Consider the following 23,079-nt stretch of genomic DNA (forward strand, 5'->3'; position numbering starts at 1 on the left):
AGGCCAGAGCCCGGCTTGAACTGAACTTGGCCACTAAAGTGAAAGACCACAGTAAATATTTCTATAAATGCATCAAGAGTAATAAAAGGGCTAGGGAGAATCTCTATGCCTTATTGGATGCAGAGGGTAACACGGTGACCAAAGATAAGGCTAAAGTACTTAATGTGTCTTTACCTTAATCTTTAATAGTAAGACTAGTTGTTCCCTGGGCACAGGGACAATAGGGATATGAAACAGAATAGGCCCTGCATAATCCATGATGGTTTTGGACCTGCTCTGAAAGCTGGAAACTCAAAGGTTCATGAGGCCAGATGGACTGTACCCTAGAGTGCAGGGGCAGTTGGCGGATGTGATTGCCAAGACACTCTCCATCATCGTTCAACAGTCCTGGCTATCTAGGGATGTTCCCATGGACTGGAGACAGGCAAATAAGATGCCCATCTTCAGAAAGGGCTGGAAAGATGATCCTGCTAGCTACAGACCTATCAGTATCACGTTGGTGCCAGGGAAAGTTGTGGATCATGGATCAATTAAAGGTCAAAAGTCGATCAGGCCCAGTCATCATGGATTCACAAATTTCCTGTCTGACGAACCTGATTTCATTCTATGACAAGGTGACCCACTTAGTGGATGAAGGTAAGGCTGACCATGTGGTCTCCCTGGACTTCAGTAAGGTCTTTGACACTGTCCCCCCACAAAATCTTCATGGAGAAGCTGGCTGCCCTTGGTTTGGATGGGCACATGCTCCACTGGGTAAAGCACTAGCTGGATGACTGGGCCCAAAGAGTTGTGGTTTAATGGAGTAACATCCAGTTGGTGGTCTGTAATGAGTAGTGGCCCCCAGGGCTCAGTACTGGGGCCACTCCTATTCAGCATATTTATCAATGATCCTGATGAGAGGATTGAGTGCACCCTCAATAAGTTTGCAGATGACACCAAGTTGGGAGTGTTGATCTGCCTGAGAGTAGCAAGGTTCTACAGAGGGACTGGATAGACTGGATCAATGGGCCAAATTTCTGTATGAGTTTCAGAGGGGCCAAGAGTTGGGTCCTGCATTTTGGTCACAACAACTCCAAGCAACCCTACAGGCTTGGGAGAAAGGGCTGAGAAGCTACCTGACAGAAGGAGACCTTGGTGTACCGATGGACTGTCAGTTGAGTATGAGACAGCACTGTGCTCAGGTGACCAAGAAGGCCAATGGCATCCTGGCTTGTATCAGGAATGGTGCAGTGAGCAGGACTGGGAAGTAATCTCCCTCTGTTCTTGGCACTGGTGAGGCACCATCTTGAGTACTTTGTTCAGTTTTGGGCACCACAATATAGAAAGGACATAGAGGTGCTGTAGCAGGTCCAAAGAAGGGCAGCAGGGCTGGTGAAGGGCTTGGAGAATATGCCCTATGAGAGGCGACTAAAGGAACCATGGCTGTTTAGTCTGGGGAAGAGGAGGATGAGGTGAGACCTTAATGCTCTCTTCAAATACCTAAAAGGTGACTGCAGTGAGAGTGGGGTTGGTCTCTTCTCACTGGTGACAGGTGACAGGACAATGGGAAATGGCCTCAAGTTGCAGCAGGGGAGGTTTAGGTTGGATGTAGGGAAAATCTTATTTATAGAAAGGGTTATTAAGCACTGGAATAGGCTCCACAGGGAGGTGGTTGAGTCACCATCCCTGAATGCACTTAAAATCCGTTTGCATGTGGTGCTCAGGGACATGATTTAATGGTAGGTTGTTAGAGTTATGGTACAATGGTTTGGTTGCAGTTGGACTTGATGATTTTGAAGGTCTTTTCCAACCTGAGCACTTCTATGATTCTATGATTCTATGAATTCTGAAACATTAACAAATGTGATATTTTGCTGTGGCATGCTTCCACTGAGGAGTCAGATAGTTTGCCACACTCAAACATATGCAGTTCTGTTGATGTACATTCCCTGAGAACTCTGTCATTGTAAGAACTTCTAGATTAGAGATAGTTGCTGTAGCAGATGCTCAGCTACAACTTGTTACAGCATGCTGTGTTTGTGAATTGCGTAGGGATGTATCATCATAGTTATACAAGAGCAACTACACATAACTGGTTTTGCATCAGTAGGTAGCCAAGCACAACTCTGCCACTCCCACTTCTCCAAAGTACAGGGGTATAAAATATGACAAAAAGAGCTCACGGGTTAAGGAGAGATCATTCTCCAGTTATTGCCACAAGCAGAACAGATAGAGTATATAGGAGCATGTAAAAAGTTAATTTATTGTCAGTTAATAACAGATTGGAGCAGTGAAAAATTAAGGTAAACAAAAAACATTTTCCCGTGCTCCTCCATGGACATCTCCTCGGCTGCAGAAAGCTTCTGCTCCCTGCCTGGAAACCTCCTGTCCTCCTTCTGGTGCCCGCAGGCCTGCTACTCTCCCATATCTCACTCCTGTCTTCCAGCTGCTGTTGCGCAGCAATTTCCCTCTCTTAGATCTACTCTCCCAGAGCACACCCAGTGTTGCCCATGGCTCACCTCTGTCAGTGAGGGGTTCCTTTGGAGCAGTTGGAGCTGGCTCTGCTAAGACATGGGGCACTGTTGAACTTAGTTCCCCCCTACAGTCCCCTGCTACCAAAAGAGAAATAAAATAACTTATTCACAGCTGGGAAGCTCATATCACATCATGTACATTTTATTCCCTTACAATAGCTTTCCAAAACTTTTAGTCAATAGATAATCTAACCTTTGAAAAACACATGCACAACTACACACTTATACAGCTAAAATGGTGGAAAACAGAGTGCTGATGTGTACTGTATTTAAATTAAAAAAGAAAAATTGTTATATAGATTTTTTTTCCCTTTAAATTAAAAAAAAATTAATTGTAGAGTAACAAGAAAAGGATGTGTGTGACACATAGGCTAGTTTGCCGGAAGATAGAGACATCGTTAATAGATTCCTTTTTCTCTGACTGTTGTATTTTTTAGGAATATTCTGCTTCCTGATCAGAAACTCGTGACATTTGTTCAATCAGGGAGCTAAATAATATCGCAGAGATTCTAAAGAGTTCCCAGAAAAAAAATGTAAAATCATGTAGTATTGGTTGAAGTACTGACTCTAGAGGGACACCTCTTGTACCGATCTCCATCTGAGCCATTGACCATCACTTTCTGGGGTACAATCTTGCAACCAGTTCCTTGATCATCAAATAATCCACCTTTCAAATCCCTTCCAGTTCAGAGAGAAGGATGTTATAGAGGACTGTGTCAAAGTTCTTACTGAAATGCAGATAGATGATAGCGGATCTTCCCTTGTGTGCAAACACAGTTATGCCATCATAAAAAGTGACAGGAGTGTTGTGGCAGGACCTGCCCTTGGTGAATCCGTGCTTGTTATCCCATAACCCCTCCCTCTCTTCTGTGTGTCTTAGTGTACCTTTCAGGAGGATCTGCTTCAAGACCTTCCATGACACAGAGGTGACGCTAAGAGGTCCGTAGTTCCCTTGGTCATCCTTTCTAGTCTTCTTAAAATTGGATGCCATACTGCCTTTTTTCCACATTGGGGGACTTCGCCTGACAGCTACAACTTTTCAAATATCATGAAGAGTGGTTTGTTGACCATGTTAGCCAATTCCCTCAAGACGTAGTGCTGCATCTCATAGTGACCCACAGACTTAGGAATCTTCAGGGTCCTCAGGCAGTCACAAACTTGATTTTTGCTTAGAGAGAAAGGAACATCGTTTCCCCAGTTCCCACCTTCTGAATCATCCTGTCAAGGGCTGTGTGTAGAGCAGTCATACAACTCTCAGCAACACCCAAATACAGGGTTCAGTTCTTCAGACAGTCACAGACTTTAGAAGCAAGTCAGGTCTACTGTAACATCTGTCATGCTAGCAGATGAAGTACAAGCCTGAAATTTCTAATGGAAAATGGATTCCTTTACAAACATTTTGTGTGTCAAAAAGGCATGAGTCTTCTTGCCTGTGAGTATGGAAGCTGCTATTTTACTTTGAAAAAGACATGAAAAGACTTTTTAATTGTTTCCTCCTTGCTGAGGAAGGAAAGGAGCCAAAGATGTTACTACACTGGAAACAGTACTTCATTTGTTTGAAAACAGTCAATTGTCAGGTGTTATTTTTTTTGCTAATGTTCATCTTTGGTATGGAGAACTGTGAAGAACAGTTCTAACTGGATCCTTAAAACAACAGCTGTGACACTGGGAAAAACAATTATCAATACTCATCAGCTTTTTGAAGAAGAAGCAACACGATCATAACTGGTATTCACCAATATTTAATTACTACATAACAGCCTGTATGTGAACTGCATGTAGGGGTGAGGAACATGTTTTGCAAAACTTCCTTTTTGCCCTATTCTATACGTGTAAATTTATAGAGATCTCCAGTTTCTCTAAGAGTCAAAAGGCTTCTAAACTGACTCAAAATAACAAACTCTAGCAATTCTAGGGCTGCTTTGTCTTTTAATCTTTTCCAAAGCACTGAAGGCAACGTCCAAGGCTTTCAAAACACATTCAAAATAAAAAGCTATAAAAATGAAAAGGAAAGCCAAATAATTGTGCAAGGGGGAATTCTAAAAGAAAGTGCTTAGGCGTAAACACAGCTGCAAAAGGAAATAACTGATTCTACTAAAGTTTAACAATAAACTTTCTGAAAAAAGACTCTAACAGGTGATCCTACCAGAACTCACAATTTCTTTGTATTTTACGTGATAAAATAAATATACCTATCCAGTGTGCCATGGGTATACACATTCTTTTTCATTAATTGTTTTGGGGTTTTAAAGAGTTAATTTGTTAGTCATTAGCTAGTAGTTATAACTTTTTTTCTGGTATATATTTTTAGGATCCTTTTCTTCAAACTGAGAGGGACAGTTCAATATATAAAGCAACAGGGTGGCTGTTACAGGGTACAATTTTACAAGACAGGCACATCCTGTCTCTCAGTGATGGAGCACTGGCCCAGGCTGCACAGAGAAGTGGTGGTCTCCTTCTCCAAGGCCCAGCTGGATGCTTACCTGTGCATTGTGGGCTAGGGAGCTGCTTTGGCAGGGGGGTTGGACTTGATGGTCTCTACAGGTCCCTTCCAACCCTTACAGTTCTGTGATTCTGTGATAGAAGGAATAGAAGAAACATGCCATAATGGATGTAGCAGGAAATGTCAGCAGGGCAATTCCTGCTTCAAGGTGTACTTTCTCTCTCTTGAATTCACCACAGTCTCCCTCCTACTTTTATCCTCTCCAGGGTCTGCAGGGCTTTTTCCACTTGCAAGCCATATTTGTGTGGCCAACACACAATGCAGAGCTCAAGCAGAGCACCTGCTTGCAGAAAACAAGTTCTTTGCAAAACAAAATATATTAACAAGGTCAGATTCCTACCAAAACAAAAATGGCTCTAGCTGTAAATGCTGTGTTCCTCAAAACTGTCATGCAGCCCATGATTCTAATCACACAGCCACTCAGTTATGCTTTCTGTCAGAAAGCTTTGTCCCAGTTCAAGATCATTCTTTGTCCATGATCTTTGGGTCCCTACACATGCCACCACGTGGTCCTGGGTTAGAACACACTGGTAACTAAAAGTATCAGTTCCCTTAGACTGTCAGAATCCTTTGTCCAACTCAGGATCACTTCACGTCCCTGACACAGTGGCTCCAAAACTAATATCGCCTATGTTATTATGTTGGTCCATAACATCAGAGGCAGATTTTGGTGATATGGAAGTTGAGGTTGAACCTTCCCACAAAGTTCCTGTTAGATTTTGTTAATGTGTGACAGATAGCAGCAGAGGGGCATTCTGTCAAAATGGTGTCTGACATGTAAGCGCATATGGAACAAAAATATGTCATTGAATTACTCCATTCAGAAAAACTGAATTCACTGACATTCATCAATGCTTGCTGAACGTTTATGGAGACCAAACAGTGGTTGAGAGCACAGGAAGGGGTGGGTGGTGCATTTCAGCAATGACAGCAGCGACGTGAAAGACAAACCATGTTCCAGGTGCAGATTTTTATGCGAGTAGCATACAGCTCATGTTCACTACTGGTGAAAATGCATAGCTAATGGTGGTGACTATGTTGAAAATATGTGTTTCACAGCTGAGAATTTGCTCTATCAACCCATGTCATTGTGTTTATTGTACCTCTTAGTTTCCAAGAAAATGAATAGAAGACATTGCTATCAGAGTGACCTACATAGAATTGTATTAATCACAATGTTCAGTTTAAAACCTGAAGATCCACTGTTGCAAGGTTTTCATAATACTGTGCACTACAAATTAAAAACTGGAGCTAATTACCTTCAGAATGGAACGTACCCATGAAAAATCAGGGCAAGCAATGTTAGTAGTTACGGCCTTCCCTGTTGCACAAAGACACAGAACACTTTTTAGTGGTGCTTGGCAGTATGCAAATTTGTCATTCAAGGAGAAGTGCTATGAATAGTACAGTCTCTGCGCTCCAAAAAACACTTAAATCACTGTCATAGTTCATATTCTACTACTTAAAAAAAAACCAAACATAAAAAAGTGATACTAGCCTTCTTCTTTACATGGTGATATCGATAATACTAATACTAATAATAGGTCAGGAATATACACAACATAATAAAGATGTTTCCTCTGATGTCCTTGTACGAAGTGAAGCTAGAATTTGGCTCAGCAACCCTTTCTTTCACAGTAGAGAAGCACCAGCATCAGACAGACAATGGTAGTCATTAAAAGATTTGTTTTAGAATTTAGAATTGCTTACATTCCTATTTTCAATCTGTTCAGTGATTTCAGGCTTATATAAAAATGTCCTGCCTTCTTGAGTTTCTTCAGTATTTCAAATGGATTGCCTGGCATTCTTTATTTCAACTGTTAAATTACACAAAGACTGCAAATTGCTGAAATGCGTCCAGGTGTGGCTAGATGATAAAGTGTTTGATGTAATACAACATGAGCATGAAGCACCTTCTACAGGTAAGGCTGAACTTTTATTTTAATTACTCACATATAGCAAGTAAATTCACCTTAAACAAAGATGTTTTAATAAACGTTGAATACTATCCTTTTTTTTCTTTTCTTTTTACTTACATGTGAACCCTATGTCATGATTTTATTATTTTTATTATCGTTATTCCACATCATAACATCATGTAAAACACTGGGAGTTAAAGAGTTAATGTTTCAGTTCCGTGGACTGCTGATTCTCTGGGTACCTGGTTCTTGTAAGAGAAGAACTACATAACCCAGAGGACTTCACATTCCTATTTTCCATTCAGAGGAAAAGATAAAACCGCTCACAATTCCCGAGACTTCCTCTTTTTTTTTAGCTGCTCATCTTGGCAGTGTGGGCTCCCTAGCATTCTCACCTTCAGCTTTAGAGTAAGGCTTTTGGTTTTGGACATTCTGTCTCTCATTTTATCTATTAGCTTCAATTCCAATTATATCATATTATATTGCATTATTTTGCATTCTGATATATTATTTAATAAATCAGTTTTCCTCCTCAGATCATTGCTGCTGTTTTGTTTCTAGGCCCATCTCCCTATCCTTTCTCTTTTTCCACTTCCCCCTTACCCAGGGCGTGGGTCTGTGGGTCCCTTGCCCCATTAGTCATGGGAACTGAACTGAACCAGCCTGTAAAACGTTGACACCCTAGCATTTGACTTCGGAAAGCAACTAACCTTCCACTTTGTGAAAAGAAGGATTCTTCTGCACTTTAACCTAGGTGATTTTTGTTATTAAATTCTACTGCCAGCACCTACATGGAGGACATGTATATAAAGCTGGGACATATACAATTTACAAAGTAATACTAATTAAAGTGACCCTTATTTGTTCAAAACTAGACCTCAACCACTTGAAGGGATACCTTGATAGTGTTGAACACGACAGCATAGAGACTGAAGTGTGACTGAGCAATGGAAGTGTGATATCATTAACAGCATTTCTGGATGTCTGAGGCACTGTAGAATGTTACTTTCTTAGAGAATAACTGAAGAAAGGGAGTGAAATGAACCAAGATAATATTTCTTCTAATTGACATCTCAATGGAAATCAGCAAAACGAGTTTCTAGACATAAGACTTCAGCCCATTTTTTTTTTAAGCACTGCTGTGGGCAGCAAGATAGCCCATATTGACAGTGTATGTATTCTCCTTGAAAGCACACTACATTTTGACTTATGAATAGGTACCCTTGTTCTGTTAATCCCTGTGATTGATCACTCCAAGATTGTAATAGTAAAGATTACTTCCAGTATTGGCACACAGATGTGGCAGATTCTATAATATAATCAGAATCAATATGTTCCATAATAGTAAGGATAATTAGAGAACATCCATGTCTTATCCGTAATGAAATGATGCAGGACTGTGAGCAAAGTTTAATTAAATAAATAATGGTATTTTGGGGATTCTGTGATGTTAGTAGATGGTAGTAGGTTCTTAATTTTTAGATCCTCACTCTAAAATCTTTGCAGTTCTATCGCTTGTACTTTTGAAAACTCACAGCTTGATTCAGTGAATATACATATACATACACTCTGTTTCTGAACATGTATAAATTCTTTATTCAAGGAATAAGCTATCTGATGGTAAGCTTTGGATCAGTCATAGTTTTTAATTATTTATTTATTTTTTTTACTGTTGACAACAGGGTAATTTTAAACCAATACATCCTATATAGTCAACTCAACTCAGGAAGATGAAAATTCCTAGTGAGAAAACTGTGGGTACTCTTATTATCTAAACTTACTAATCTCATATTTTAAGCATATTGGAAGCATTTTAACTATTTTAAGAAAAGTAGGTGATACACAAAGAGATGGAATTTTCCTCTAAATTTTTCTGAAAGCTATTCAGGTTATTTTGTTATTTTGGGGCTTAGATGATTCAACTACATGGGAGAAAAATGGTAAAAAGTTTAATAAGAATATGCAGTAATTAACTGATTATTTTAGTTGAAGAAAGTACAAATAGACACTGTGTATTTGTTATGCTTGTTAGTGTTTCAAGAATAAAGGAAGAATATTTCTGACAGCCTCAAAGATAACTTTTAAGAATTAAACGACAAAACAAAACAAACAAAACAAACAAACAAACAACAACAAAAAAAAAACTCAGCAAATTGGAAATGAAGTCAAAAATAACCTCTTTTGTTACTTTTCTTTTTTCCTTTATCTCATGCTCTACTTACATGTTGTATATGTTGTTTTGACTCATATCGTAATGACTATCTATAAGTTCAACATATTGTGACAAATTCCATTCATTGAATGGAAACTGAATAAAAAGTCATTATGGCTGGAGAAGGGAGATGTTAAAGCACTTCACGAAAACAGGGCTTTGCTTTTTATTTCCCTGTATTCCTGCCCTTGTCCACATCTTCCTTTTTTTTTTTTTTTAATTTTCTCTCTCCAGTGATATTAAAAGCCATACTTCATTTGTTATCATTTATGTAAAAACTCACACATTACCATCATTAAAATTGTGAAAAATTTTGAGATTTCTATCACCATTCTTAAAAGTGTAGGCTTTATTATAGGCATCCAGTTATAGAGTTATTATAATAATTAATTTAAGAATGATAATGTGCAATTATAACAACAGCAAATATGGTAACTTAAGAGTAATACAGATTTTAAAATAGTCATAAACCAGGCAGTATCAAAAATTTATTTTGCCTAATGCCTTCAATTTATCAGTATTGGATTTGTGTGTGTATTATTCCTTTTTGTAGTAGTATGTTATTCATCCTTATTAGAGAAGTGCCTTTTAAACCTAAGAAGTAACAAGGACTTAAAAACAACTCCTACTTACATTCAGTATTACTATTTAGTATTTGCTTTCAGGGGCTTTGAAATCAGTTATAGGACAACTCTGTACTAATTGGTCCTCCTTCATAAAATAAATAAGTAAATAAATGAATAATCATCTTTTATAAATTGTTCATAGATTACACCACCATATGTTACTAAATCCAAATGAGAACAAATTTTGCCAGATTTTTTTTCCTGTAAATGCTATATGAGTAGCATATAAAATGGCACTACAGGAATGCTAGAGCTGAGTGAGAAAAGTCATATTAAGCAAAAATTCCATTGAAGTCTATGATGAACAGTGAAAACAGTGCTCCCAATACAACAATAATACTCAAAGAAAACTTTTCCTTTTCAATAACTGATAGGACATGATATGTTTCTTACTCTGATTTTGAGCGCGTTGTATTAGTGATATATGAATAAAAGCTAAGGACTCACATGTTTTATCCAGAATATATTTTTCCTCAGAGGGAATGGATGATGCATGCAGGAATACTATCTACTATGTTATCTGAACAAGGTCTGAAAAAACATAAGAATAACAAGGTGGAAAAAAAACAAAACAGGAAAAGCAATCACCCACTTTTATGAAATTTGATTTTAAGTAGAAAAGTACAAAAGCAGCATAATAAATGGTCTGCGTACTATCCAGACTGTGTGGATTTCCCTCCAAGCTGTCAGTGGCATAGGAAATTAATACATTATAAAGGGACTCAAGAGTGCAAAAGAAAATAATCTTACTGTAGTGAATGGTGGGGATTGGATTATACTGAATTTGCAATCCTGTAACAAATTCTGGCTATGCACACAGCTGAACTGCACTTCAAGCACATTCTGTTGGCTGAGCTCCTCTCTAATAACATGAAGAAACTGAAATTGAAGGATGGCTTGTCAGTTCTAAACGCTTCTCACCAGGAACTGTGATGTATGGAGTAAACAAAGACTGGAGGGTGTTTCATAATACCTGTAGTTCACACTGAATAATACTTAGAGCTCACTTAACACTGCTTGTATTGAATGCATAAACTCTATGTCTATTCTGCAGATTAACTGAGCCACTTCTTGAACAGCAAACATAACATACATACAACAGACAACTCGCTCCATTTTCATCAGCACCTGCCAAGACAGCTGTGCTGAGAGTACCAAAACAGCCCACAGAGGACAGTTTCTTAAGTTTAGTCTCACTGAGCACAACCAAGAATGTCAGTTACTGAAGAATGCTTAAGTGATCATGTAATCTTTTGTATTTCTTTGATTGGTATTGATGGTTATCGGCATTAACATAAAAACTATCATCAGTTATCTAAAGTGGCAGAAGTAGGGCAGTTGCAGTGATACTTCTGCCAGACCTGCTGCTGGATACATGCAATTTAGTGAGATGGTGTTATTATGGCTTCTGCTTCAGTCTGTGTCTATAACACTGAAGATTTGAGCCTTAAAATACTAGAGCAAATATGTAGGCTACACCAAACTTACACCTATCCTGGTTCTGGGAAACTAGTGAGTGTTTATATGGAAAGAAAGAGAGCAAATAGACAGCAACAACAGTGTGATAGTCTTACCCACCCTCTCGCAGTAGGCAAAATTCTTATCTAATCTTAAAAAGTCCTAATTCTTAAAAGTCCTTGGTGGTGTTTTCTTCCACAAATTAATGTAATTCATAAGTTCATAAGTTCATAAGGTTGGAAAGGACCTATTAGATCATCTAGTCCAACCATCCTCCTATCACTATCTCTACCCAACTACTAAATTAAGTCCTTTAGCACCTCATCTAAACGCTTCTTGAACAGCGCTAGGGATGGTGCCTCAACCACCTCCCTAGGCAGGCCATTCCAGTGCCTGACCACTCTTTCAGAAAAGAAATGCTTCCTGAGGTCTAATCTAAATCTTCCCTGGCGCAACTTGTGGCCATTCCCTCTCGTCCTGTCATTACTTATCAGGGAGAAGAGGCCCACCCCCTCCTCACCACAACCCCCCTTCAGGAAGTGGTAGAGTGCAATAAGGTCTCCTCTGAGCCTCCTCTTCTCCAGACTAAACAATCCCAGCTCCCTCAGCCGCTCCTCATAAGACTTGTGCTCCAAATTGTTTTGTAAAAACTACTTGCACTTTTGAAACAAAATATTATTTGGAAATACATTCCATAATCTTATGACAATCTAATGCAATAACAATAACTCAATAATAACAATAATAACAATAACAACGCAATAACTCAATAACAGTCATGGTGTCATAATTGCCATCATATTAGTTCCTCCTCTGAATTATCTCCAACACACTGAAGTTGTTCTGTGATTCCTCTCTTCCTTGATTCCACATTCTACTTTTCTACTTTTGTTTTGTTTTGTTTAATTACATCAATTTTGAGATAAAGATGAGAAAAACAAAGAGACTTCATGGATTCACAATATGTTGACATAGTATTCACAACTTTTTAATGACCTAGTTGTAATAAACTTCAGATTTCACTTTTCCTTCTGTACCATTTCTGAGCATTCTGGAGACTAACAACAATGTTTCCAGTATCCTTTCTAAGTAGAAATATCTAATTCAGAGATCTATATACACAATGACTAATTAGAATTATTTTCTGCATAGATGACTTATCTTCATTCATCAGATTACTTTCAGCTGACATTTTACAATTCACTCAAGTTTATGATATTCTTCACGCTCTTGGTCATGCTGAATAGCATTACAGAACAAGTTTCATATCTTCACTGCGGAGATTAAGGCAGAGATTCCAAGAAGAACTGAAGACCCTTTATTTAGTTACAGCACAGCTTATATAGTCCAGCAAGCACGGCTTGGAATTTTTCACTCCCAAATCTCACCCCTTTGTGGTTCCCCTGCACATTGTGCAAGATTAACCACTTGCACAATTAGCAGTACATGAGGTCAGCATGTGCTTCTTGTTGCTAAGGTGCAACTAAGATTCTCCTTGATCTCTCTACTTTCTCACTGCTCCCACAGCTTTCTGATGATCAAGGCCAAGAGATCACTGCCTCTGCCTAATGATACACTCTCAAGTGACTCTACATTTCATTACTGTTCTTTATTTTTTTATTAAATTTTGTCTAAATTGGATTAAGTACTAACATACTTTAATACCACTTTTTTAATATAAAGATAACTTTAAGCAGTATTTTTTACACAAGCCTGAAGAAGATGATGGAAATATGTGATCAGTTTACAAAAGCAGATATACTACACTTAAAGATTCATACCCTTCTAGTTGAGGAAGCTGCTGAAATCTAAAAATAATCTGAGTATTTTTCAGCCTGTTAATTAAAAAAACAAAAACAAACAAACAAACACACACACACACACACACACACACCAAAAAACCCAACCAGTAGGGTATTAATGCATTGGATTTCATGCCAGTAGAAAAATTGTCATAGCAGCCAAAAAATCCTTACCTATATACCATAGTGGTGACTACTCTTGAGGAAATTAAAGGTTTTATTACAGCTTCTCTGCTAATAAAATAAGAAAGGGAAAAGAAAGTTTGAAATCCTATACTGGCGTACAGTTTGGGAAAAGCTATGAATGTGTATCTATTGATTTACTTTCTATACAATAAAAAAATGTACGTTTGTCTTTGTTTAGAGTTTCCAATGTTACTCTTAAAATACTCATATTTACTTAAAACAAAACAAACCTTTAGGAAAGGTCACATAAAAATAGAGGAATGTATTCAAATTAACCCACTGCTGAAGGAGGTTGCACTGGTATAAAATACATTGAAAATAAATCTCAAAATGTGCTATATCTAGCAAACATGCATCTCATATGTATAAAGATATATCTCATATCTATCTCATTTATCACTAATGAGATACATAGCAAATACCAAACAATATTTTAACTTATTTGTAATTTCAGCAAATGAAACAGTTCTGGTCTTTGGAATCACAGAATGGCTTTGTGTTGGAAGGGCTGTTAAAAAGATCACTGAGCTCCTTCCCTTAGGTGGACAGGGCTGACAGCCACCAGAGCAGTTTGCCCAGGGCCTCATCCAACCTGGCCTTGAGGCATCCACAGCATCTGTGGGCAGTCTGTACCAGTGCCTCACCAACCTCTCAGAAAAAAATGTCTGAACCTAAATCTCCGTTATTTTAACTGAGAACACCTGAAGCACCTGGGAAAATGACTTGTTTCCTGTAATACATCAAGATGGAGAGGACGAAAGCCTCTCACAGTTGGCTGTGCAGAGACATCATTCTGTACTGGCAATTCACTTGCTGTTGAGATTTTTCACGGGTTACTAGCAGTCACACTCTTTACTTCGAGTACAACATTACTCAAAAATACTCAACATTTTCCCACACAGCAAACAGATAGGAATATCTATCTGAATACCCCATAAGAACTGAGAGAGAGGAAATTCCTCCTTCAATTACTCCTTCCCAGTGGCCATAGAGGAATACAACACGGTGTGCGGAAGCCACAAGTAACTGTTACAGGAAAACGATGCGTGGGGCAGCACGGCACCCCCGGGTCGTTAAGAGCCGCACGCAAGAGCCCAGTGCGTGCCGCCGCCCCACACGGCCCCATACAGCGAAGCGCGCGGGTCCGCTCGGGCAGCGTGGTCACGCGGCCCCGATGGAGCTCCGCCAGGCGGACTGCGCGATTCGCCGGGGGAGGCAGAGAAAAGGAGGCGGAAGAGGAGGCGGCGTTGAGTGAAGGCAGCGGGCTCGCCATGCTCGTGAAAAGGGGCCGCCTGAAGGCGGGCGGCACAGCGAGTGCGGGTGCTGCGGGAGGGCAGCGGTCCTGCGGGGCACGGCTCGGCGGGTTGATGCGAAGGGGACGTGTGAGCGTGTGGCTCACAGGTGCTGTCTGTTAAGGTTCAAGAGTCTTCGTTTCACTATGAAGTTGCGGGAGTGTCTGACTCGCGGTGACCCGAAGTTACTGTGCAGCTCTGGCGAGTAGCAGCTCTTTCTGCACTGCGTCTTTCTGTTGCGTGCTGATGCCTCTGTGCAAATGGCTTAAAAGCGGCTGGGAAGAAGTGCTATCTTCTGTATGGAGATGTATCTGTAGGGAAGATGTATTTGCAAGGGGTACGAGTGGTGCTTATTTACTTCCCATCAAAAAACGTCTTTCAGGGGGCTGATGCCTCTCCCTTGGCGTGTGTGTGCCTGTCAGGTATCTTAAAACAGGTGGGAAATAGCTCTCCTGAGCATTTTGTGGCAAGATGGGGGTTAGGTGACAGGTTTCACTCCAGGTGGAGCATAACCAGCATTCTCTGACCTCTTTTTCCCTGTTTGTAGGGATTCTGATAGTGGAGAAAGAATGGTTTACTGTCTTAGGTTGACTCGAACTACTTGAAGTTTTAATATATTTAGTTGACTGTTAACATTGTAGTACTGATGTGGTACTGTGGCTGGAGCATTTTCTTTTTAATTCCTCAAGTAATCTGTTTGATATGAATATATTTTTCTTTCCTTACTCGTCCATGGTTACTGGAGGAAAATGCCAAAGTACTTTTAGTGTATCATTAAACCCAGAGAGAATGCTGAGCAAAACAAATTAATTCCATTTAATTGATCACGCATATAAATCGTTTTATGTAAGTTAACTTCCAAATAAACTGTTTTATGTTTCTTGTAACAGATCACTTTGACAACTTCCAAAAGGCGGTTTGGATTCATTCAAAATTGCAGCTGCTGTCTGTTGATTGTATTTATGTTGATGGCTGCTCTAAATTTGTGTTCAGCAGCTCTCATTCATAAGTTGCAGCCACCTTTCTTGAAGTCATAATGGGAAATAAATGTTAGTAGGCCTTTAGATTATTAGTTAACAAATGTAAATTTTCAGTATTGCTTTCAGTTTGAGTTTTATCAGTATGACTAACATAGTGAAAGAAAAAAAAAGATGATGTCAGTATGTAGAAGAAAAGAGATAAATGTGTTTAAGTATGAACAGAAGGTAGAGGATGGAAGGTGTAGAGGTAGATAAATTAGAAAAAGCTTTGGCATCTTTCCATTTTTGAAGAGGAGTAAAACACAAATGGAAGATAATGTTTTTGTCAGCTTCAGATTGTTTTCCATATTGATTAATTGAATGTTTTGCAGTTTTAGCTATTTAATTCTTAACTTTTAGAATTATCTTAGTTTTTTCTTGCTTGATCCTCACTTAACTTTATCTGCAGTGCCTTTAAAGAAGTTCCTGTTCCTGTAATGATTCTTCTACAAGAGAAGATATGGGGCTCTAGCCTTCTGTACATTGACATACCAGAAATAACATGTTTATACTTAAATCATCTTAAGATCTGCTTCACGCTTTCTGTCTTAATAGTCTGCTTCCTATTTTGTTAATACTGTATCTTCCTGTGATTCTCATGTGCTGTCATATCACTGGAGTATGAACTTTGCTGAGATATTACTGAAAGAACTTATTCACACTAAAATCTGAGGGCTGAATTTTGATGTAATTTTTCATGTAATGACAGAGATGTCTTTGTTATCAGTTTGAGTGCAGCTATGGTATTTGAAAGTGAAGGCTTGCCTGCTGGATTTTTGCTGAAGAAGTAATTATAGAAATGACATTTTTCTGAGGTGCTTCTTTAGTCTATGAAGGATGTTTTTATTTTATATTCTGATTATTTTGTCATACCAGTTTAATGAACAAGTCTATTGAGCTGCACAAGGTTTGCCCTCTTTTAGATATAAACAAAGTTCTATTTGTTGTCTGATCTGTAGCTAACTTCTCACTGTTGAAAGCACTGGCTTCATAAATTGGGGAACTAAAATCTATATACCTGAGCAGATGACTTGTAAACTAGTTTTTGGCTCAAAATACTAAGAACTGTCTTACGTTTAAGTAAATTCCATTGAAATTTAGTTGGTTTCTGTTGGCTATATTACCTCGATTTCATAAAGATTTTGAAGTTGAAAGAATTGATGCTGTGGACGTTTTTTACTGGTTGAGAAACACTGTTCTATTTGCATTATGGGCACTGATATTCTGTATCTTGTGTTATTTCTTACATTATTCATGCCATGCATTTCATTTTTACATAACCTATTGTCAGTAAAACAATGCCCCACTAAGGAAGCTTTGAAGTGAAATATAGTACCATGCTGTACAAATAAATTGATAATACGGGAGGAGTCTCTAGGTGATATATTTAAGGAGAAAACCTACCAGTGTGCCTCTTCTTGTGAATTATGTTAGACTCTTTTTCTCAAACACCATAAAGTGTATCAGCTGTTGTGAAGCCAAAGAGCTCTGTGTTTTGACAAACATAATAAAAACTTTCTAAAGAGTAGAACTGTACATCATGAAAATGTAAAAATTTTTATTTGATGTGCTTTACTCAGTGATGTATGGCTAGTATATACCTAAAGAATTATAGGTTCTAAAACTTAGTAGAAAGAAAAATGCTAGCACTATGTCATAAGAAGTACTGTGATTAAACTGGTGCAGCATAACTATTATCAGACTTTACTAAAACACCTTTCAGTACAGCAAGCTATTTCTAAAAAAATTGTTTGTAGTAAACATATTACTCCAATTAGCAGTTTACTTACAGTAAACAAGCAAGAAAACTCCATTTGGATCCCTATGAAACACTTTTTCTCTTCCACAATAATTATTTTTCCTGTTAAATCTGAATAATTAGAGGTGTGTAGTGTTACTTTTTCAAGTTGCAAATTCTACTTTCACACAAATTTAAATGAAAATTACAGCGATTCTGAACCATTACCCGATATGATCAGAAACAAATCACTCTGGCTTGTATTCTTTCCTAGAGGTCACTTTTTTTTTCTGTTTTGAGTTTGCTGTTACTAATTCTTCAGGCTCTGGCAATCTAGAGAATTTTGTCTGCTGAGAAGCATGCTAGACCAGGGTAACAGAAAATTAATTATATAAAATAAGGCTTAATATTTTAATGCTGCAGGGGAGCCCATATCAACTTGTCCATTCTTCCTCGTGGTGATGTTTCTGGCTGTGCTTTTGGGAGCATGTATGCACTCAAAGCCTGCATGGTTTGAATCCCCCCCCCCCCCCCCTTTTTTTTTTTTTCTACTACACCGGAATTCAAACTGGAGAAGGCTGCGTTCCTGAGTTCACCCTTTTTTCAAAATTGTTGCTGTTAGGGGTGAGTTAATTCCTTTTTCTTTGATATCTTGCTCTGTAGCATCTCTACTTCAAATGAAGGCTTTGTCATCACTTTTGCTTTACATGTTTACTTTACATTTTGGCAAGGCAGGCAGCCAAATACCTTTTAAGATATTCTTTCATAAGCCTCCTGAAATATTTACTATGGAATTTCTAAATGATATAATGGGGTGGTTTGGGTGGTGAAAGTCTACCTGTTTGAATGATGTGCCAGGGCACATCCTGGTATTCCTAGGATCCCCATATCATGGGATTGCTTCTATCATTTTAAAACGGGATCCCTTGTGGGACAGAGGAAATGTCCACAAGTCCCTGGCCTGCCTAGCTCAATATTTCATTTATCTTGGCAAAGATATACTGACAACTCGAGAACAACTGTTAGGTGCATCCATGGTGGTATGGCCATGCCAATGGCCTCGAACCAACTGAACATAACTGAAAAACTGGAAAGATAGGTTTCAATTTTGATGTAGAAAAAAACTAATCTGGTCATTCCCCTATGGAAGATCCAGAACATCTCTCTAGAAGTTACTGGAGACCCTGTTCAAAGGAATCCATGTAAATTGGGCTCCGTAAATGAAGGCATTAAAAGGTCGGATCTTGAGATTCCACTCGAGCTAGGTCCCTTTGAGATCTGACCAATTGTAACTCAATTACAACTCAATTGTAACCTCTGACCAGTCGCCCCCACCTAGGCCACTCTACATGTAACAACCTACCCATATATGGCAGCTAAACCATATGAGGGCCGTAATACAACAGGCCACCCAATTGGTGGCAGATCTGGGGGAGACAGAGTAGGGCCAGCTGCACTCTCTGAGTGGTGGTGTAAAGGTTGGAGGTCCACCCACCACCACGACCTAGGAGATCAGCTCCTAAAGAAATCCAGTCTGGACCCATTAGGATCTCAAGAAAACAAATACTTAATGACCTGATTAGAGCAGGAGTTCAATTTAGAAAGACTGATAGACAGTCTAATCAGATCTTATTACAACTATGAAAACAATTACCAGACAGTCAGAGATTCCAATCCTCCCCTAGAAGGGGAGGAATTAAACTTGAAGAACAGATTCCATATGACACGTGAAATTTAGGAGACTTCATAGTTCCATCAAGTCTCCTCAGGCAGCCTGGGCAGCCACACTGAAGTCATGGGAAGAAAAAGACTTTGGGATTGCAGAGCTGATGGCATGACACGGTAGCCAGAATTTCCCAGGACTAGTTCTCCAAAGGGGACTGTAAACCCGATGTTGCAGTAATAATTCATTGGTTGTGAAAGAATGTGCAATTGGTTATGGCGCTAGTAGGTGTTGGAGCAGAATCATCAATCATATATGTTGCAAATAAATCCCTAGACACTAAGCCAATGGGGGGTTTAAGGGGTCAGATGATCCCCGTAACCCAAAACGTGGTTGAAATTGGGGATTGGGCATCTTCTACCCCAGGAGTACGAGGTGTCTATTGCCCCAGTTCCGGAGTACATACTAGGGATAGTAATGCTGTGAGGTCTGACTCTCCAGACCACTGTGGGAGAATACAGACTAAAGGGAAGATGTATTAGCAGTTGGGCAGTGCAGGCATTTAAGCAGCCATGCAAAAAACTATCCTTTTTGTTTGCTACAACCATGCTGGATCATAAATAGAAACTGATACAGACTCCTGGGTGGTCAAGAAGTTACCAAGCCTGTGCAGGAACTGGAGAGAGTAAGGATTATTAGGCCAGTGCACAGCTTCCTGTGTGGCCAGCCAGGAAGTCAGACAATAAATGGCAAATTATGGTAGATTACAGAGAGCTAAATGAAGTTATGCTGCCAATCCATGCAGTCGTACTCAACATCACCTCCTCTCATGGATACATTAAATAGAGAAACACATCACTGCATTCTGGACCTATCAAATGCATTTTTCAGTATTACAACTGCTAAGGAATCTCAAGACCAGTTCACATTTCACATGGAAGGTCAGGAAGGGCATTTTTCAAGTCCTACCTCAGGGATACTTTCACCTACTTTGTGTCATAATATGGTGGCACGTGACGTAGCAAATTAGATCAAACTATCCACTGTCAAAGTGTACCACTACATCGATGATCTGATGCTGACTTCTGACTCAATTGCATTAGAGAAGTCAGTGGTCATAGTCATCACTAACTACACCTTTACAGGAAAAATTATGGGCTCTAAACCCACAGAAGTACAAGGACCAGTGCTGTCAGTTAATTCCTGCGTACCGTCTTCATAATCTTGATAAGATTAAGGTCTTACCCAGTGCAATCATAGGTAAGATCCAAATGTTCCAAGTTCCCACAAACCAAAGCAGTTGCAGGAATTCTTGGGCATATTAGGATACTGGCAATCATTTATACCCTATATACCAAAACCGCTAAAACCTCTATATTAATTAATAAAATAAAGCGAGCGTGGAATTGCAGTAGAGCATAAAAGGAGGCCTTCCAGCACGCAGAAATAGCTGTTAAACAGGCCCATGTGGTCGGTATGTTCAGTGTGGCCTTTCCAGCTGAACTAGATGTGAATGTAACTCAAGAAGGGTTCAGCTGGGAGCTGCGGCAGCACCAGGTTTCCATTCAAACCCCAGTCAGTTTCTGGCTGCAGGTTTGGCATGGAGCAGAAGAAAGATACAGCATGGTTGAAAAGCAGTTGTTGGCTACCTATTCTGTGGTGCAGCGGTAGAGCCAATAACTCAGACGACTCTGCTGATCCAGGGGTGGGTAGGAGATCTAACCCACGTTCCTAAGAGGGGGATGGCCCAATCACATACTATGTTGTCTGCTTGTCATTGCCTCCACTGAAGGTAGAATTGCAGAGGACATTCAGCCTGGTGTAACCATGAAACACCCTAGGAAATAATGGTCACTTGCCCAGAGAAGCGTCCCATACAGAGGGGAAATATCTTATTTCAGTAGGCGTTTGATATATGGATGGATCCAGCAGTAGTGAGTCATCACATACCATCCCTTGACTGAAATGATATGGTTAGGAGAAGGGGATGGACAAAGTAGCGGACTGAGCTACAAGCTGGGTGGATGGTTATAACTCAAGAGCCAGTCAGCAGTGCACTGAGCATCTGCACGGATAGCTGGGCAGTCTAATGAGGGCTAATGCCCAGTGGGCTGCTCAGGTTTGGACAGTCCACACCTGAACCTATCTGGGGCAGAGAAATATGGGTTGATCTATGGAATGTAGGTGCAGGACTGTATGAGCATACCACAGTTCTGGACATCAACCCTTGCAGTCACTGGGCAATGATGAAGCTGACACACTGGCTTGAGTTTGATGGTTAGGAAATACCTCAGAAGAAGACACTGGCCACTGGTTGCGTTGGAAATTACTACCTGCAGGACAGAAAATGATGTGAGCAGTGGCTAAAGCATGGGGGCTGCCTGTACAATTTCTGGATATTGTCCAGGCATGTTGGGACTGTGACGCTTTCTCATGAATGAAACAAAGACCTCTGCTGGAAACAGTGGACCATCTCTCTAGAGGACACAGACCTTTACAGCAATGGCATATTGATTACATAGGCTCCCTTCCTTGATCTGAAGGGGCCAGGTATGCCCTAACCTGTGTTGATACAGCAAGTGGATTGATGAAAGCATATCCTATAGCAAAAGCAAACCAAGCCTATACCGTTAAAGATCTGACTAGTTTGATGTTGTCATATGGGACTCCTGATGTCACTGAGAATGACCAAGGTACACATTTCACAAAAGTAACCATGCAGAAATAAGACAAAGACAACAACGTCAAATTGCATTTCACCTGCCCTATAATCCATCAGGAGTAGGCCTTATTAAAAAATATAATGGGATCCTGATAGCTGCTCTGAAGGCAGGTTCACAGTTCTTGCAGGGATGGACCAAGAAGCTTTGTGAAACTCTGCAGGACTTGAACAAGAGACCAAGGGATGGCAGACGCAGTGCTTTAGGAATGTTATAGACAACTTGAGCCTCACCACATAGGATACAAATCGTAAACAAGGACATCTCGCTTAAGCCACAGGTTGGCATCATGAATAATCTTCCACTCCCTTCCCCTGAGGACTGAGAGCCCAAGAAACACAAGGTAAAATGGCCTTGGAAGGTGTAGGTAGGCCCAAAATGGTATGATGTCCTTGCACCTTGGGGGAGATTGTTAGAGGTTGGGGGATTGGTAAACCCTCCAGTCATTGGTGCATGGCCAGCAGAGAGTGTAGTTGACACTCCTGTTATCATTGCAAACGGTACATTAATCATGTTCATGTGGCAAATTAGAACCCTCCCTTTGGTACCTGGTACAGTGATCCAGCCACAGATACCAGGCCAAAGGCTATGGTATCAAAGGCCAGGACATACCCTGGTACAGGCAGAGGTGTTGACTCAGGATCAAGATTCAGCCTATATTGTGCTATGGAGAGCAGACCTATCCCTCCTTGTAACTGTTAAACATCTGTATTACTTCCCTTGAGGTTATTAACTTTACAAGATAGCTGGTAGGAGCAGCACCACTCCCAGCATGCTCCAGTGTCCATGAGGAAACATCGTGACATCCAGTGGTGGACTACTAAACTTACGGTAACTGGCGAGTGTGAGCCTGAACTGACCAGTCGCCCCCACCTAGGCCACTCTACATGTAACAACCTACCAGTTCTTGAAGAAGATATGCCTCCAGAAGGAACATCAAGTACTGGCCCAACAGAACCACAAAAAAGACTGCCAATAATTGCCTTCAGTACCTTAACATTCCTCTGTGGCGGGTATTGTACATGCGTCACAATATACATTGTATTTTGAAGCACCAAAAGAGCAGGAGTTTATACCATACCTGCTTAGTTATTGGTTAATGCTGTGAAGGGGTGGAGTTCTATGGAATTGCCAGGTCACAGCCTGAACCAGTCAGTGAGCACCTGAGTGACTGGAGTAGGGGAACCCAGATCCACCCATCCTCTCTCTCCCTTTCGGCAGTGCTTCTGGGAGCGCATATGCACTTGTAGAGCCTGTGTGGCTTGCTCCCCTCTTTCCTTTTCCATCATGCCAGAGTTTGAATCAGAGAAGGGTGCATTCCTGAGCTCACCCCCTTTTTCCAAACTGCTCATGGGGTGAGTTAATTCCTCTTTCTTGCTTGCTGTATCTTGCTCTATAGCATCTGTGTCTCATAGAAAGGGTCTGTTG

Source organism: Cyrtonyx montezumae, unplaced genomic scaffold (genome assembly GCF_038088225.1).
Source record: "Cyrtonyx montezumae isolate F1298 unplaced genomic scaffold, pur_monq_1.0 scaffold_29, whole genome shotgun sequence".
Taxonomy (NCBI): domain Eukaryota; kingdom Metazoa; phylum Chordata; class Aves; order Galliformes; family Odontophoridae; genus Cyrtonyx; species Cyrtonyx montezumae.